This window comes from Prionailurus viverrinus, chromosome A1, assembly GCF_022837055.1.
Source record: "Prionailurus viverrinus isolate Anna chromosome A1, UM_Priviv_1.0, whole genome shotgun sequence".
In the NCBI taxonomy this organism is placed as follows: Eukaryota; Metazoa; Chordata; class Mammalia; order Carnivora; family Felidae; genus Prionailurus; species Prionailurus viverrinus.
This window is the reverse complement of record NC_062561.1, coordinates 196190793-196209857: the sequence shown is the minus strand read 5'-3', so window position 1 is coordinate 196209857 and position 19065 is coordinate 196190793.

The window sequence follows — 19065 nt, the reverse complement described above, 5'->3', positions numbered from 1 at the left end:
AGTACTCATCCTCTACCTCAACCTTGAGTAAAGAAATTTGCTGCATGTCAGAGTTGGAGACACTTTAGAAAAATGATAATCTTGCAGTCTGTTGACCACATACTCATGGGCATTTCTGGTATTTTGTTTGTGTGGTTATTTATTTTCTTGCAGAAATTTTAATTTTATTTTGTTGTCTTTTAGTTCACGATGTGAGGCTTGAACTCACAAGCCATGGAGATCATGACCAGAGCCAAAGTTGGATGCTTAACCGACTGAACCACCCAGGCATCTTTATAAAGTATTTAAAAATATTTGAAGCAGTTGATAACGTTTTAAGATTGGTAGATTTGATACAAAAATACAGATTTCTAATATTAAAATTGGGAGATTCTATACAAAAATACCAATTTCTAGCCTCTTTTGTAAAAACAAATCAGAATAGGAAACATGTCACTGGAAGTAAAGAGCAGTTTCAACTTCTGGGTGTGTTGTGTAGGGACTCCATTCACCTCCATCTTCAGTTTAGTCCTGTCCACATGGAGGCTGAGTGGCAGTGACATTTATTATTTTGCGTGTGCTTTTTTGGGTATTAAAGTTAAAAAGAAAACAGCATGTTTCTCACATGCATTTCTTTACCAAGATGGGAAATGCATAATGGACTTGGGAGGGCCTCAATTTTCAAGAAAAATGGGAGAATGTACACTATTTGTGGAAACACGGAGAAAAGATTTAATTTACATTGGAAAAAGTATGACTTATGATGTATTTGCAGTAAAACTTGGCTACTTCATCCATATGTACTACCTAGGCATTTGAGTTTGAACCATGCACTTTAGAGACTATCTATAGTCTTATGTCCTCATTCTGCCGGGAAAGAAGCTGGACTCCGAGGTTCACAAAGAGTTAAGACCAGGGATCAGTTATGGACCTCTAAAACTTATAAAATATATTTAATATTTGATGACTTTCATGTTTCTAATATTTGCAATCTAAATATTCACTAGCAGTAATGGCAACCCACCTTGTAGAAGGAAACTGAGTCACAGAGTGGTATAACAGCTGATATAAAAACAGGAATAGAAGCTACGTTTTCTCACCGAGGACTGACACACCAGTGTTCTTTGCTGGTCTATACCTCTCCTCAGGCAGTGTGTCTATGACTTTAATTTGTATTTCATTGGAAGTGCTCAACAATATGCTCAGCATTATGCAGGATATAAAACATAAGGCCTGATCTCTTCCTCTTCTTTTGGGAACTTGTGTCTGGTTGAGAAGAAATGGTACATGACGAGTGCACAATGAATGGAACTGACATCACATAGTGCCCTGAATGGAAAGCTGTCAATGAACTTAAGTGGTTTGGAGAATCTTGCTGTAGAAAGAGGTGGATATATAGGCAGAAAAGATAGAGTCACATGAATAAGTTATGGGAGAAAATTTGGAGGATAGGGAAATGATCTCTGATATAACCTAGTTTAATATGTTCAATTTAGTGATAAATCAAGGCCGAGAGAAAGCAAGTGTTTCTTGTGGACAAACAGTAAGTTAAAGCTAGAAGCCAGATCTCCTAATTCCTGCTTCAGACAAAGCCATGCATCATTGCAATCACAGAACTTGCCAGTCTATACTCTGTTTTGTGGGTTTTTTTTTTTTTTTGCCCTTTTCATTTTCTTATTTGCTGTGCATACTTTCCTACAAAAGGGACCTTGTCTGTCTCAGTTACTACTATATTCCCAGAACTTAAAATACCCTCCTTCTCTGTCTCCAATACAAATATACTTCTTAAGCCTTAAAGACAAAATCCAGAGAATTAAATTCTCATTTGATAAATTCTGAAATTAATATGTGAAAAGGTAACCTGTGGACAAAAATTTTAGGGAGAGGAGAACAAGACAGATTTTTAGGTCATAGCAGGGCAACTCATTTAAGGCAAATCAATAGCCAATCAGATTGTTCTTTGGGTATATAGTCAAACAATCTCATTATCTCAAGTATGTAAGAATGAAAGGAAACAAGATTTGTGGGTGTTTGTTGGAAAAAAAAATGTAGCCCATGAAATGATGAATCAAAATGATGAAATTGTCTATATAGATGGTATAAGGACAGGTGGTGAACATAAATGTAGAAAGAACACAAAGGAACCAAATATTGTGATTACAAATTAGAATGAGAGTATTGTACTTGACAATATCAAGTGACAAAACGAACAAAAACTTGAATGTGGAGGAGAGAATAAAATAGAAGGGTATGAATTCTAATTTTTTTTAAAAAAAATTAAAATTCTTATTTAAATCTAAGTTAGTTAGCATCCAGTGTACTATTGGTTTCAGGAGTAGAACCTACTGATTCATCACTTACATATAACACCCAGTGCTCATCACAAGTGTCCTCTTTAATGCCTGTCACACATTTAGGCCATCTCCCCACCCAACACCCCTCCAGCAACCCTCTGTTTCTTCTTTGTATTTAAGAGTCTCTTATGGTTTATCTCTCTCTCTGTTTTTATATTATTTTTCCTTCCCTTTCCTTATGTTTATCTGTTGTGTTTCTCAAATTCTATATATGAGTGAAATCATGATACTTGTCTTTCTCTGACTTATTTCACTTAATACGCTCTAGTTCCATCCACACCGTTGCAAATGGCAAGATTTCTTTCTTTTTGATTGCTGAGTAATATTCCATTATATTCCAGTATACCACATCTTCTTTATCCATTCATCCATCGATGGACATTTGGGCTCTTTCCATACTTTGGCTATTGTCGATAGTGCTGCTATAAACATGGGGGTGCATGTGCCCCTTCAAATCAGCATTTTTGTATCGTTTGGATAAGTACCTAGTAGTGTAATTGCTGGGTCATATAGTAGTTCTTTAGAAACCCAGATGATACCATCCAAAATTAAACATGGCAGGAAAAAAAACAGACTAGCTTCTTAATGAACTTTCATACTTTTCCTTTCATTTCCTGGAGTAAAAAACCTGTTTTTATAGTTTAATAGTTTTAATTGCTTATTTTTTCTGTTAAATTCAGTATAAATATACTTATTACATTTAATTTTAAAGGTAGATCTATATTATAATCATTTTTGTTACAGACATTTTATGCACACACACAAAGTCATATACAGTTGAAATATCTGGAATTATGCTCATCTAATGTTAATGATTATATGTTGGAATAGTGGAGTAGGATATAGTATTCTTTGGTCATATTTTGTTTCCCCTAGAACTTTGTACATGGATGTTACTGAGGAGCACTATTAAACCAGCTTGACCTTTTGCCTTATAGAAGAAAAAATATAGAGAATATATGTATTACATAATGTTATATGCTATATATTATATAATTTATATATATGCATACACACATATACATTAGCACCTGGATTTTGATACTTGTGCATCAATTTTTATTTTACTGTGGTGTGTTTTTTTTATCATACAGTTATAGTTCTTGCTTCATTTTTAGAGATAATTTCTGTTTTTACTGTGTTTTTATAGTTGAATATTTTGTAGGGGTACCAGTTATCTTTAAGTTAGATCATCTTTGTCTTCAATACTGGTTATCTTGTAATTGTTTTGATTTTGTTCTTTAAAAAAATTTTTTTAATGTTTATTTTTGAGGGATAGAGACAGAGCATCAGTGGGGGAGGGGAAGAGAGAGAGAGGGAGACACAGAATTCAAAGCAGGCTCTAGGATCTGAGATGTCAGCACAGACCCCAACACAGGGCTTGAACCTACAAACCACAAGATCATGACCTGAGCCGAAGTTGGATGCTTAACCAACTGAGTCACCCAGGTGCCCTGTTCTTTTTTTTTTTTTTTAATGTTTTTGAGAAAGAGAGAGAGAGAGAGAGAGTGGGGGAGGGGCAGAAGATAAAGGGAGACAGAGAATTCAAAGCAGGATCTTCGCTGACAGCAGAGAGCCTGATTTGGGGCTCGAACTCATGAACTTTGAGATCATGACCTGAACCAAAGTTGGATGCTTAACTGGCTGAGCTACCCAGGTGCCCCTGATTTTGTTCTTTATTTTTTCACTACATTTATATTAAGCCTGTGTTTCATGTCAGTAATTCATTTTATAGTTATCCCTATCTGATTTCTTTTATATGTAACTTACTGAGTTTTATAATAATGGAATCCTGGCTCTTAACTTGTTTCCATAGCTATACAATTAGCCATTTACTCTCATTGTTTGGCATCTGAGTTCTTGTTTTTTCTTATTAAAATTTTAAATAAGGGGACCATTTGTAGGGAATTTTCCTTTGTTTCATAGAGCAGCTTTTCTTCCAGATGAGGTTCTTCAACTCTTTTCGCATACCATCTTCTACTCTTTTAATATTTTACTGGGGCATGTTTGCACACTTGCCATACTCTTATTTATTTATTTATTTATTTATTTAAATTTTTTTTTTAAATTTACATCCAAGTTAGTTAGCATATAGTGCAACAATGATTTCAGGAGTAGATTCCATACTTCCCCTTACCCATTTAGCCCATGCCCCCTCCCACAACTCCTCCAGTAACCCTCTGTTTATTCTCCATATTTAAGAATCTCTTATATTTTGTCCCCCTGCCTGTTTTTTATTATTTTTGCTTCCCTTCCTTTATGTTCATCTGTTTTGTATCTTAAAGTCCTCATATGAGTGAAATCATATGATATTTGTCTTTCTCTAATTTTGCTTAGCATAATACCCTCTAGTTCCATCCACGTAGTTGCGAAGGGCAAGACTTCATTCTTTTTGATTGCCAAATAATACTTCATTGTGTGTGTGTGTGTGTGTGTGTGTGTGTGTGTGTGTGTGTGTATGGTATATATATACATACCATATCTTCTTTATCCATTCATCCATCAATGGACGTTTGGGCTCTTTCTATACTTTGGCTATTGTTGATAATGCTGCTATAAACATCGGGGTGCATGTGCCCCTTTGAAACAGCATACCTGTATCCCTTGATAAATACCTAGTAGTGCAATTGCTGGGTCATAGTGTAGCTCTATTTTTACTTTTTTGAAGAGCCTCCATACTGTTTTCCAGAGTGGCTGCACCAGTTTGCTTTCCCACCAGCAGAGCAAAAGAGATCCTCTTTCTCTGCATCCCTGCCAACATCTGTTGTTGCCTGAGTTGTTATTGTTAGCCATTCTGACAGGTGTGAGGTGGTGTCTCATTGTGGTTTTGAGTTCCACAATGGAAATTGTGGTTTTGTACTTCCATGATGATGAGTGATGTTGAGCATTTTTTCATGTGTCGGTTGGCCATCTGGATGTCTTCTTTGGAGAAGTGTCTATTCATGCCTTTTGCCCATTTCTTCACTAGATTATTTGTTTTTTTGTGTGTTGAGTTTGATAAGTTCTGTATAGATTTTGGATATTAACCCTTTATGTGATATGTCATTTGCAAATATCTTGTCCCATTATGTCAGTTGACTTTTAGTTTTGCTGATTGTTTCCTTCACTGTGCAGAAGCTTTTTATTTTGATGAGGTCCCAGTAGTTCATTTTTGTTTTGTTTCCCTTGCCTCTGGAGATGTGTTGAGTAAGAAGTTGCTGCAGCCAAGGTCAAAGAAATTTTGTCTGCTTTCTCCTTGAGGATTTTAATGGCTTCCTGTCTTACGTTTAGGTCTTTCATCCATTTTGAGTTTATTTTTGTGAATGGTGTAAGAAAGTGGTCCAGGTTCATTCTTCTGCATGTCGCTGTCCAGTTTTCCCAGCACCACTTGCTGAAGAGACTGTCTTTATTCCATTGGATATTCTTTCCTGCTTTGTCAAAGATTAGTTGGCCATACATTTGTGGGTCCATTTCTGGGTTCTCTATTCTGTTCCATTGATCTGAGTGTCTGTTCTTGTGCCAGTACCATACTGTCTTGATGATTACAGCTTTGTAATACAACTTGAAGTCCGGCTCTATTTTATTTTTTAAATTTTGCTTACATTTAGTGTGAGGAGTTCTAGTTAGTCTTCTGGTTGTTTGATGGAATTTGAGTGAATTTTCCATGACTTCTTACAAACTATTTGTCTTATTTGAGTAGTGTTGGATCAATATTTCTACATTGAATTGGCTTAGACGTGACAGATGATTAGAAGCTGGGGCTAAGGGAGTTGCTCATGCTTAGATTTTATATTGTGAATAAATAAAAATAGGGTACTTCAAGAATGAAGTACAAAATAAATAAATATAATAAACAATTGCCATAACACCAGATAATTTTATTTTCTCTTTTTAAATTTCTTCTTTATTTTCTATCTCTGAAGGTCTATTTTAATTGCCACTTTTTAAAAATTTTTAAGTTTATTTATTTATTTTGAGAGAGAGCAAGCAGGGGAGGGGCAGAGGGAGAGAGAGAGAGAGAGAGAGAGAGAGAGAGAATCCCAAGCAGGCTCCACACTGTCAGCACAGAGCCTGACGTGGGGCTTGAACTCCCAAACCATGAAATCATGACCTGAGTGGAAATCAAGAGTAGGATTCTTCAGCGACTGAGCCACTCAGGCACCTCCAATTGCTACTACTTCTAAGAGATCTTCTCTGATATCCTCAGCCAATATAGCTTTTCTTTCCACTGAATATTCACAGCCTCTATTTATTTAAAATATATTTTATTAACTGTTATTGTGGGGCAGCCACATTTTTAGGTGGTTGGAATATAATATATGAATACAATTTCTGCCTTCATGATACTAGTATTTCTGTGATTAGAGGTGGTGGGGAGGACTGATCTATCCTCTATTTTAATTATTTGGCTCTATATATTTTAGCTATTGAAATTAGAGTATTAATTCACTGATGTATCCCCGCTGCAATCACATACGATGTATGGTGCACAACAGGAGCTGATAAATGTGTGCTGAATTAATGAATGAATGTTGAATGAATGCAAAATTAATGTCTTATTAGCTGGGATGTGGGAAGGGATTGGTTAAGAGAGAGGCAGGTAAGATTTCAGGCCTGTTTGAGAAGATGCTTGGAAAGGCTATTTCAACAGCTTCTCGGTGGTACCAGCATGGGAAAATAACAAAGCTAAGCTCAGGTGAGTAGTCAAGGCTAAGAAATGGCAGACACAGAGAATATTAATGATTTTTGGAGCAGGAAGAGCCATCCCTGTAGCATTGAAGGGTCTTTGGAACCTGGGGTAGTAAGGTGAAGCCATATTTCAGTGTTCTTTTCCCTCTCCATTCTGTGAATTTCTGACCACATTACTCAGCACAGAAAATTCAAAATCATTTATAACTAACTCTCAGTGGTGGCGGGGAGGGTAGTGGAGGAGGAAGGCACGAGTGCCCAAGAGACTTAGAGTGAAATTCTCACAATTAATTTCATTCTGAAAAGGCTAAGCTGGGAACTTTTTCCTTTTCTTGTTATGAGGCTACCATATGACTAGCTTTTGGCGAGATGGGGTTGACATTTTTCCCAAATAGGGCTCTTCACAGGCATCTTATTTAGAGCATTAAGTACAGAAACATCATTCTTTGTAATTATATGACCAAAAGCTAAAAGGTACCTGGCATGGGAAGTAAAGAAACTCATGAAGCTAGGCTAATGTAAATGTTACCTTATATTTTGCTTAAAAAAAAAAAAAGTAGCATCTAGGCTTTACGTAAAGCACTTTGTATGGGGACAGGCATACAGTTAGTGTTCAATAAATGTTATCATTTTTTATTGTAAAAGGCAAAGAGTATTTTGTCCATAGGAATTTGCCAATAAAGAGAATAAGAGAAAGTTCAAGGGATGAAGATGATGACATCTACAAGACCTTGAAAGAAATGAGGAAAGCTGACTCAGGCTTCTGGAATGAAGGCAAATTTTTTAAAATTAATTAATTTATTTAAATTGAAGTTAGTTAACATACAGTGTAGTATCGGTTTTACGAGTAAAACCCAGTGACTCATCACTCACATATAATACCCAGTGCTCATCCCAACAAGTGCCCTCCTCAATGGCCATCACCCATTTAGTCCATCCCTCTACCCACCTCCCCTCCGCCAACCCTCAGTTTGTTCTCTGTATTTAAGTTGCTCTTGGGGCACCTGGGTGGCTCAGCCAGTTAAGTGTCCGATTCTTGGTTTTTGGCTCAGGTCATGATCTCATGGCTTCATGGGTTCAAGCTCCACATTGGGCTCTGTGCTAGCAGCATGGAGCCTGCTTGGAATTCTCTCTCTCCCTCTTTTTGCTTTTCCCCCACTTACACTGTGTCTGTCTCTCTCAAAATAAATAAATAAACTTAAAAAAAGTCTCTCTTATGGTTTGCTTCCATCTCTGCTTTTATCTTATTTTTCCTTCCCTTCCTCTATGTTCATCTGTTTTGTTTCTTAAATTCCACATATGAGTGAAATCATATATTTGTCTTTCTCTGAATGACTTACTTCGCTTAGCATAATACATCCACATTGTTGCAAATGATAAGTTTTTTTGATTGCCAAGTAATATTTCATTGTATATATATGCCATATCTTCTTTATCCATTCGTCAGTTGATGGACATTTGGGCTCTTTCCATACTTTGGCTATTGTTGATAGCGCTGCTATAAACATTGGAGTGCATGTGCCCCTTCGAATCAGGATTTTTGTATCCTTTGGATAAATACCTAGTAGTGCAATTGCTGGGTCATAAGGTAGTTCTATTTTTAATTTTTCAGGGAACCTCCATACTGTTTTCCAGAGTGGCTACACCAGTTTGCTTTCCCACCAACAGTGCATCCTCGCCAATATCTGTTGTTGCCTGAGTTGTTCATTTTAGCCATTCTGACAGCTGTGAGGTGGTATCTCATTTTGGTTTTGATTTGTATTTCTCTGATGATAAGTGATATTGAGCATCTTTTCATGTGTCTTTTAGCCATCTGGATGTCTTCTTTGGAATAAGCTAATATATTTTGAAGACTATTTGACTAGCATTGGAAGAGTCATTTAGTCCAGTGTTTTGACAAACACTTGTAATTTTAGTTAGCCTACAGTTGAATAACATTTTAAAAATTATGCATATATTTTGGAATGTATTAGGGAAAAAATCAACTCCAGATTTATTTATATGAAAAAGTAGTCTAATATAAATAGAAGAAATTAATAATAATAATAATAACAATAATAATAATTCCTCCTTTGGACCAAACATTCCTAATTCTCACTACCATTTCTCATTTGACATTGTATTATTATTTTTTATATATCTAGTGATATCATCATAGAAAGATAATGATAGAAGAAAACTTAGAGATCATCTGGTCTGAGGTTTATAAGACAAATACCACTAGAACTCCTTTTCTTATCTTCTTTCTCCCCCTGTCTTACCCCTCCTCTTCCTTTTAAAGAATTTCTTTGTAGGACTACAATTATAAGAGGTGAGAAAGGAGCTTTCCTGGCTGAAGGGGGTGATGAAGACAGCATAGAGACTACAAGTCAATCTATTTCCCAGTAGGGGTTTTCCTGGGAATTCTACAGTTCTACCAATCACAGTCTGAAAAATACTGGTTTCAGTTATCTATTGCTTGTTGTTTCTGATGGGTACATAAGCTATGCAATGTTTAGTAGCTTTAGACAACAATTTATTATTATCTCTTATATTTTTGTATGTTGGCAAAGTTCAGCTGACTAGTTCTTATTTGAGGACTCTCATAAGGTTGAATTCAGATGACATCTGTGGCTGGACTCATTGAAAGGCTTTTCCATTATCATATTTCCTGCCTGAGCTATGATGGTGGGACACACTGTGGGTTGACTGGATATCTCTTTTAACCTGACTCCTTCACATGATTAGATTGTGCTTCCTCACAGAATGGTAGTCTTATATGGTGACTGGCTCCCCCTAGAGTGAGCATCCCAAGACACCCTGAGAGAAGTTGCAAGTCTTCTAATGACCTATCTTTAGAAATTAACATGATATTAAGTTCACAATTTCTATTTGTCAAAGAAATAATATACCAGTCCAAATTCAAGGGAGTGGAGGAATAAATTCCACCTCTCTTTGTGGAAATACCGTGTATATAGGAAGGGAAGATATTAATGGCAGCCAGTTTGAGGTGAGCTATCACAGGCAATATTAAGCTCAGAGAAGGCAAGGACTTAAGACCACAAGGCCAAAAATGGCAGACTCAGGATTAGAGCCCAAAATCATAAAAGATGAACTACACCGTCTGAGAAAGTCTCAGTTCTGAATCTTTCTACCCAATATTGAAAATTAAAATTTTCGCTTGCTGATTATAGTGCAGTCAAGCTTTGTATTAAAAGCTGTCATTATAATTGGTATGGATTTAGATTTTTTAAAAAGTTACAAGTTACAAAAACTGATAAAGAGAAGAAACCATTTATAATTGTATTAGAGAATACCAAGGTCTTGGAAACCAATCTAACAAAATTGTGTAAGAATTATAAAGAGAAAAATATTAATAAATAATTATTTAAAATATTATTAAAATAAAACTTATTAAGGAGATAGTAAAGAGTGATGAGATAGTTAGGAGATATACAACATTCATGGATAGTAATTCATTTTTTAAAATGTTTTACTTATTTTTGAGAGAGACAGCACAAGTGAGGGAGGGACACAGAGCAGGACAGAAGATCTGAAGTAGGCTATGCACCTAGAGAAGCAAGCCTGCTGTGGGCTTGAACCCATAATCTGCAAGATCATGACCTGAGCCAAAGTCGGATGCTCAACTGACTGAGCCAACCAGGCTCCCCAGGAATTCTTAATATCATAGATTCACTTCTCCTAAACTTGTTCTATAGATTCAATGGATTTCCAATGAAAATTACAGCCATTTTTTTTGCTCCCACAGAACTTAAGGTAATTCTAAAATATATATGAAATAACAAAGGGCTGACAAACACCCGGACCATTCTATAGAATAATACCAGGCAGAGAGGTAAAAAAAATGTTCAACATAACTGTTCATAATGGCAGAAACCTGGGAATTATTCAAATGCCCATTTCAGGGAGTGTGTTTGAGTAAATGGTGTCATATTCACACAATTGAATCTTATACAGCAGTCAGAGCAATGAAGGACAGAGATGTGCAACAACATGGATGAATCTTAGCAACTTAATATATAGGATTTGAAAAGCAAGTACTAACATTTCATTCAGCTTGATAATCATTTTATGAAATAAAAACTACAATAAAAAACTTCAAAATAATTCATATAGCTATAGCAACACTATGCAAAAAGGAAAGCAGGTGACATAAACACATGATTTAGAATGATGCTTATCTCAGACGGGGGAAAACAGTGGAATGAGATGGGGGCTCCTATGATTAGAAGATATTATTAAAGGTGTATCCGGAGGCAGCCCAAGTGTCCATGGACTGATGAACGGATAAAGAAGATGTGATATATATATGCAATGGAATATTGCTCAGCCATAAAAAAATGTAATCTTCCCATTTGCAATGACATGGGTGGAGCTAGAGAGAAGTATGCCCAGCAAAATAAGTCAGTCAGAGAAAGACAAATGCCATGTGATAGCACTCAGATGTGGAATTTAAGAAAAAAGCAAGTTAAGGAAAAAGAAAGGGAGGAAAACCAAGAAACAGACTCTTAACTATAGAGAACAAACTGATGGTTACCAGAATGGAAGTGAGTGGGGAGATGGGTAGAATAGGTTATGGGGATTAAGGAGTGCACTTGCTGTGATGAACACCGGGTGATGTATGGAAGTGTTGAATCACTATATCATACAACTGAGACTAATATTACACTATATGTTAACTAGTTAGAATTTAAATAAAAAATATGAAAACAAATACCAAATATTAGTCTTTTACCTATTTTAAATTTGAATTTTTTTCTATTGAGTTTTGTGAGTTCCTTGTATATTTTGGATGTTAACTCTCTTATTAGATATATTGTTGACAAATAACTTCTCCCATTCTTGAATGGACATTTTTCCAAAGAAAACATACAAGTGACTAATAGGTATATGAAAAGATACTCAGTAATCATCAGAGAAATGCAAATCAAAACCACAATGAGATGATATGTCATCGTGTTCGAGTGACTGTTACCAAAAAAGACAAGTGTGTTTGGTGACTGTTACCAAAAAAGACAAGAGACCAATGTTGGTGAAGTGTGGAGAAAAGGGAACTGTTGGTGGTAATAGAAATTGATGCAGCCACTATGGAAAACAGTATGGAGATTCCTCAAAAAATTAAAATGGAACTATCGTATGATCCAGCAATTCTATTCCTAGATATATGTCCCAAGGAAACAAGATCAGTATCCCAAAGATACATCTGTACTCTCATGTTCATTGCAGTATTATTCACAGTAGCCTAGATATGGAAATGACTTAAGTGTTGATAGATAAATAGATAAAACGAATGTGGTATATATACTCAGTGGAATATTATTCAGCCATAAAAAGAAAGAAATCCTGCCATTTGCAAAGATATGGATGAACATGGAAGGAATTATGCTAAGTTAAATCAGCCACATGAAGACAAATGCTGCATGGTTTCTCTTACATGTGAAATCTAAAAAAAAAAAAGCTGATTTCATAGAAATAGAGAAAGAATGGTGGTTGCTGGGGGCTGGTGGGGAGGGGATATGGGGAGATGCAGGTCACATGATACAAAATTTCAGTCTTAGAAAGAATAAGTTCTGAGGATCCACTATATAGCATGGAGACTATAGTTAATAATATGGCATTTGTATACTTGAAAGTTGCTGAGAGAATAGATCTTAAGTATCCTCACCACACACACACAGAATTAACTGTATGAGATGATGGATGTGTTAATTATTTGCTTGAGGTAGTCATTTCATAATATAATAAATATGTATATCAAATCATCATGTTGTATAGCTTGAATATCTACAATTGTATTTGTCAACTATTCCTCAATAAAGCTGAAAAAAATTTACCGAATACACAAAAGCAAGTCATGTTAGGCAGAGTGCTGTGATCTGGTATTAGGATTAAAATTAATTATTTGCACCGAAGGTCTGATCAGACAACTTAACCTTGATAAGTATTGTTCAGCCTAGGTATTCTGTTGTCTGGGCTGAAGAAGGTAAACTGGCCTTTGGCAACGTTATGAGATTGGTAGGTTTCTCTTTCTTACTGGCCCATTGTCAGAGATTGTACCTCTTTTTTTCTATCTCACAGGGTGTAGAATGACTGACATTTGGAGTTGGCACTCTTCCAGTAACACTCCTTGTTCTTACCAGGAGTAAACCAAGGATGTGAGGGGTCATGTGGCACTATGAGGCAATCACGCCAGGAAAAGAACACGTATCACTCCCTGTATCACTTCATTGTTTTCTTATTAATCAAGTTTTAAATCACTGACATACCATCACACAATTAACCCTGTCAATTCTATGTACTTATTTATAGTAGATAATGACTTTATTTGCTGGTATAGTTTCTCAGGATCAAATTCCAGTGTATCTATAAAGTTATGATTGGAGTACCTCAATTCTCTCTCTCTCTTTACACACACACACACACACACACACACACACACACACACACACTTTAAAGACTGATTAATTACTTATTTGAAAGTTTCAATTCAAGTACAATCAAACTTGATAGGATCCATATTTATTCCTCTCCCCCTCCCATGTTTAAAGCAGGTGCTAAGATTTAGGAGCACAGCTGTTCTGTAGAGATTGAGATGTTAAGTTTTGTTCATGATACGCATTAAAGTATGATACTGTATGATTTCACTCATATGTGGAATTTAAGAAACAAAACAAAGAAAAAAAAGGAGACAAACCAAGGAACAGACTCTTAACTACAGAGAACAAACTGGTGGTTACCAAAGGAAAGGTGGGTAGGGCGATGGGTCAAATAAATAATGGGTATTAAGAGTACACTTACCATAATGAGCACTGAGTAATGTCTAGAATTGTTGAATCACTATATTGTACACCTGAAACTAACACTGTATGTTAATTATACTTGAATTAAAAAGCATGATTGTGATCTTCTGAAAAAGAGAAGGCCAATCAATGTTTGCCAAACTTGTGTTGCTATTTGTAGGTTTTGTCAGTTTGGAAGTAGAAAGTCAGGTTGACACTTGATAGAAGGAACTGGAGAATAATTTTCTCCTTCTGTAACTGAAGCAGACCACAGAGGGAGGAGATAAGTTGGGGATAGTCTGGGTATAGCTCTCATCAATTAATTAATCATGGGGAGGATGGTGGCCTGACTCACTGTGACAGTTTTGTGTGTCGAGGCTCAGTTTGCATGTCTACTCAGCTATTGGCGAGTATCAGTCAAATGCCAACCTAGGTGTTGCTGTGAAGGTACTTTGTAGGTGTGGTTAACCTCTACAATCAATGGACTTTAAGACACTTTGACAGTGTAGATGGGCCTCATCCAATCAGTTGAAGGTCTTAAGATCAAAACAGGTTTCCAGAAGAGGAAAACACTCTTTCCTCATGAAAAAGACTTGTAGTCTTGAGACTACAACTCAGTTTCTGCCTGAGTTTCCAGCCTGTTAGATTGCCCTATAGATTTAGGACCTGCCAGCCCCAATAATCGCACAAGCCAATTCCTTAAAATAAATCTGGATACATAGATATAGATATAGATACAGATATAGATAGATACATAAATACACACATACACACACACACACACACACACACACACACACACACACCTTATTGGTCCTGGTTCTCTGGATAACCCTAAATGATGCTGTTGCCTAGCAAAATGGAAGGATACTGGCAAATTGGAGTTGTCCTGGCTTTGCCATTAACCAATGTGGTGAAGTTGATCAGTGTATACACTCTTTGAGAGCAGGGACTTCGTTTTCCTTATAGATGTTTTTCTGCCACCTATGTAGTACCTGGAATACAGGGATGGTCAGTTAGTATTTGATGGGTGAATGAATGAATAAATGAATGCCCTTTTCTGGGGTACTGTTGTCATTTCAATAAAATGAAATTTTATATGAGGTTGGTCTACCTAAGTTCTCTGAGACTTTTCTAGAAATGTAGAGAGGCGGTTATGAATATGGGGTCTGGATTTAGGGCATAATGGGTTTGGATCCTAGCTATACCACTTAATGACCTTGGTTCAGTTACTTTAACCAGTCTGGGTCTCTAGTTACTCATCTGGAAAACTGGAGTTTTAACACTGTATGTATCATTGGATTATGGTAAAGATTGAATGAGGGAATGCTTAGTGTTGGGTGCTGTGCCTGGCACAGAAAATGTGTCCCTAAGCTGTTAGATACTGTTTCGCCACTGCCACTGTCACATCATGTCATCTACCCATGTGATTCACCATCTTTGGGCAACTTCTCTAGTCTGCTTCTCTGGAGAATGTTCTGACTGGGGTAGATGTGGTGTATATACAACTCCCAAAGGTTGGAAATTGAGTCACAGGGTCAATATGAAGCACTCAGCAGCCCAAGGAAGTTGCCATTCAGTGTCTTAGAAATCTGGAGCTATATTCTGGAAGTGTGGGATTGTCTTTAATAAGCCTCCTGCTATAGAGGGAATTCAATTCACTGTGTGATACTGTGGATCTGATACATAAACACCTGGATGAGGAGGAATCAGAGCGATCTCGGCGGTTTGCCGAGGAGTCTGGTGTGGTTGAATTGAATGTACAGAGCATGTATACCTAGACCTCACAGTCTTGGGACAGTGTCACCATAGTCCCTAGCCATTTCTGTATGAGGTAAAGGACCTGGGTGTGGAGGAGCATCCTGGCCTGTCTCAAGTTACACAGCAAGACCAGCTGGTGCTTTATGTACTCTGCTTTGTTTAGCCTGTGATGCTGAAGCCATCCACTGCAAGGCTGAGCTTTCTCTTTCTGGAGAAGTTCTAGGAAGGCAACCTGACATGTAGGAACCAGGGGTGGAGGGTTTTTCTTCTGGCTCTCCCCTTGTCTATCTCTGGGCAATCCTTTCCCATCTCTGGGCCTCAGTTTCCCCATCTGTTCACTGAAGATATAGGAATAAGTATCCTGTAAATTTCCTTCCAGCTCCAAACGTTTAAGCTCTTGGGTGAGAAGTGTGCCCTGACACTTTTAAGTGCTTTAAGACGTATTATTTTACTTTATTCTCACAACACACTTGACCGGTTAGGTATATGCATTACTCCCATTGTATGGGTGAAGAACCTGGGTTTAAAGAGTTAAACAACTTGCTTGAGGTCACATGGCTGGTTAGTGGCAGGGCTGGGTTTCACACCTAGGCTTGTATGATGTCCAAATCCCTGTTTGTAAATACAGTTACCCCAAAAGATTTGTCTGACAGAAGTGTGAAGGACTCTGGATTGGGGTTGCCTGAGCTGTTTAGGCTGGAACATTATTGTGTTGATTCTACTTGGAGCTCATCCTGCTCTATCCCAGTATACTTCAACCCTTCTTTTCTGGGCAAAGTGGATGGAGGGGCAGAAGCATGTGTGTGAGTGTTAAACACTGCAGAGATATCAGTGCTTCCTCCTGTTCTTCTCGTTGGTCTGGGTCACAGCCAAGTGTGCTGCCAGAGACACTTGGCTGACTAACCTCCAGTTCAGTTAGGGATATAAAGAGTAAGTCAGTAGCTCAATGGGGCAACCTAGCAAGGTCAAACATGTGGTCTCAGCCCTCAGACGTATTGCATCCTGTGTAATGGGATTTGGCATGAAATGGAGTCGGGAACATGATGGCCTGAGGATCTGGGCCTCCGGCTTGGTTTCTTGTCTATGATAAGCAGTCAGATTGGAATAAAGCAGTCTGGTGAATTCTCACAAGGAGGTACTGAGCACTATTCCAAAGGGAGAGCCATGAAGTCTGTCTAGATTTGAGATTAAGTCAGAACCAGAGCGGGGAACCAGGTATCTGAAATGCTCTGTACTACATTGTCCTATTTGGCTGTCTTCTCATCACCTAACATAATCTGACATTATTTTGATAATTTATTCATTCCCTTATTTGTCATCTGCCTCTCTAACCAGAATGTAGGCATTTGAGAGCAAGCATTGTATCTGTTTTATTCACTGTTGGGTCATCAGCTTCTAGAAGAGTTAGTTCATTACGTATTTGTCAAATGAATGAACAAATGAAAAAAAAATCTTTTCTTCAGAGGACATCTGAAAGGCTCCAGGTAACTGGTAGAGATGTAGATCAGTTTCGTTCTTTTTCTTGGACACTGCCCAGACACATTTCAAGATCATGAGATTATAAGGGAAGCAGGGAAAGTTAGATTAAAAATGACTATGGTCCCTTCCCAAGTTAAGCTCCAATACACTATGATTTGTCTTCTACAAGCTCCCTTCTTGTGCTGGTCAATGATTTTACAAGCTTGAAGTTTCATGCTTAAAGTGTATGAAGTATGGCAAGTGGCCAAGAAAAAGAGGGTTACATTCGTCAATCAGTAATTTCAAAATGAGCGTAGGTGGTTTTGCTCAGCCTATGTGTCCCTCTGCCTGCAATCGCTTGGACCCAAACAACCACCCTTAACCAGTGTATGGTTAAGAAATCTCATCCTGAGCCTTGTTTCTGTCACTGACTCTCTAGATGAGCTTGAGAAGCTTACTCTGCCTCTCTGGATCTTGGTTTATATTCATCCCTTAAACATTTGTTGAACACTTATTACATGATACATTTCAATCTTGGTGATGGGGTTACCACAATGTGAGAGAGGGACCCAGTTCCATGTTCATTGAGTTTACCTAGCCAGATTTGAGGATAGGTGAAGTAGAAAGTAGAAATGTAAAGAAATAAGAAAGTTTAAGATAATGATCTTCCTAGATAGGTAAGTCAACCAAGATAAAGAAATATGTGGGCAGATAGGGAGTAGGTTAGGGAATACCTCTCCGTGGAAGAAAAGTAAAAGCTCTGACACTTAAGGGACAAGTCAGTTGTAAAGTCTGAAAGAAGATCTCCCCAGACGAGTCCACAGTTTTGAATGGAGAATGAGTTTCACTTATTTTAGGGACAAGATGAAGTCCACTGTGGCTGGTGCTTAGTGAGCAAGGAAGAAGTCAGGGGATGAAGGTGGAGAGAGAGATGGGGTTAGATTACCGAAGTAATCAACGTTGTAAACAAGGTGTTGAGTTGTTTTCTACTATGTAGAAAGTTATCCATCTTCTTTCTCATTGATTCTCCTTTTCATCAACATCTCTTAACTTCAAGGTAACCCAGAGCCCAATCTGTGAGCCTCTCTCTCCTTTTTTCTAGTCAGGCTTCCTTTCCAACCCATCTTATTCAGTCCTCTGACTTTAAAGAACAGACTTCTCTGCATTCCAGACTTGCATATGCAATTTCCTACTCAATGCCTCCTTTTCATGTCTTAAAGGAAACTCAAACTTAACGTGTGAATCTGAATTCCTGATCTTCTCCTACTGTCCCACAGACCTACTTCACCCAGTCTCCCTTGTCTCTGGGAAGGGTGAATCCTCTGTCCAGTTTCTTGGGCCAAGATACCTGGAGTTGTCCTTGATGACCCGGCCCCCAGACATGTACTCTGTCGGTAAACTCTGATGGCTCTGCCTTCAAATTTTATCTAGGGTCTGATGCTCATCACCATGCTCATAGCTCTTCTTAGTTCAAGCCCCATAGTTCATCTCTTGCCTGGCTTTATTGCACTAAGCTCTTACCTGATCTTGCTGCTGTAACTTTCTTCATGTATTCTCAACACAGAAACCAGAGTGTAAGCCAGATCACCTCACTTTCAAATCAATACCCTTCAGGTTCTCCCCGTCTCACTTGACATAAAGGCCAGAGTCCTCACAATGGCCTACGTGGTCCTGTGGGACCTGGTCTTCCCTCACCTTCCTGAGCTCCTCTCCTGCTGCTCTCCTCCTTGCTCACTTGGCTGCAGCCACATTGGATTCTCCTTGCTGGTTTTGAACATGCCCCACATGCTCCTGCTTCCAGACCTTTGCCCTGGCGTTTCCCTCAGTCCGGAGAGCTTTCTCCAGACACCCACATGGCTCATTCCCAACCCCCTGCCCAAGTTTCTGCTCAGATGCTGCTGCCTTCTCCTTGAGGCTCTTCCTAACTGCCCACATAAAAATTGCAACCCCCACGCCCGCACTGCCCCTTCTTGGTTATTGTCCGCCTCCCCCAGTCGGATGTAAGCCCAAGGGCAGACATGTTTGTTCGGTGTGTTCTCTAGGACGATCTTCGTAACAGCTCAGAC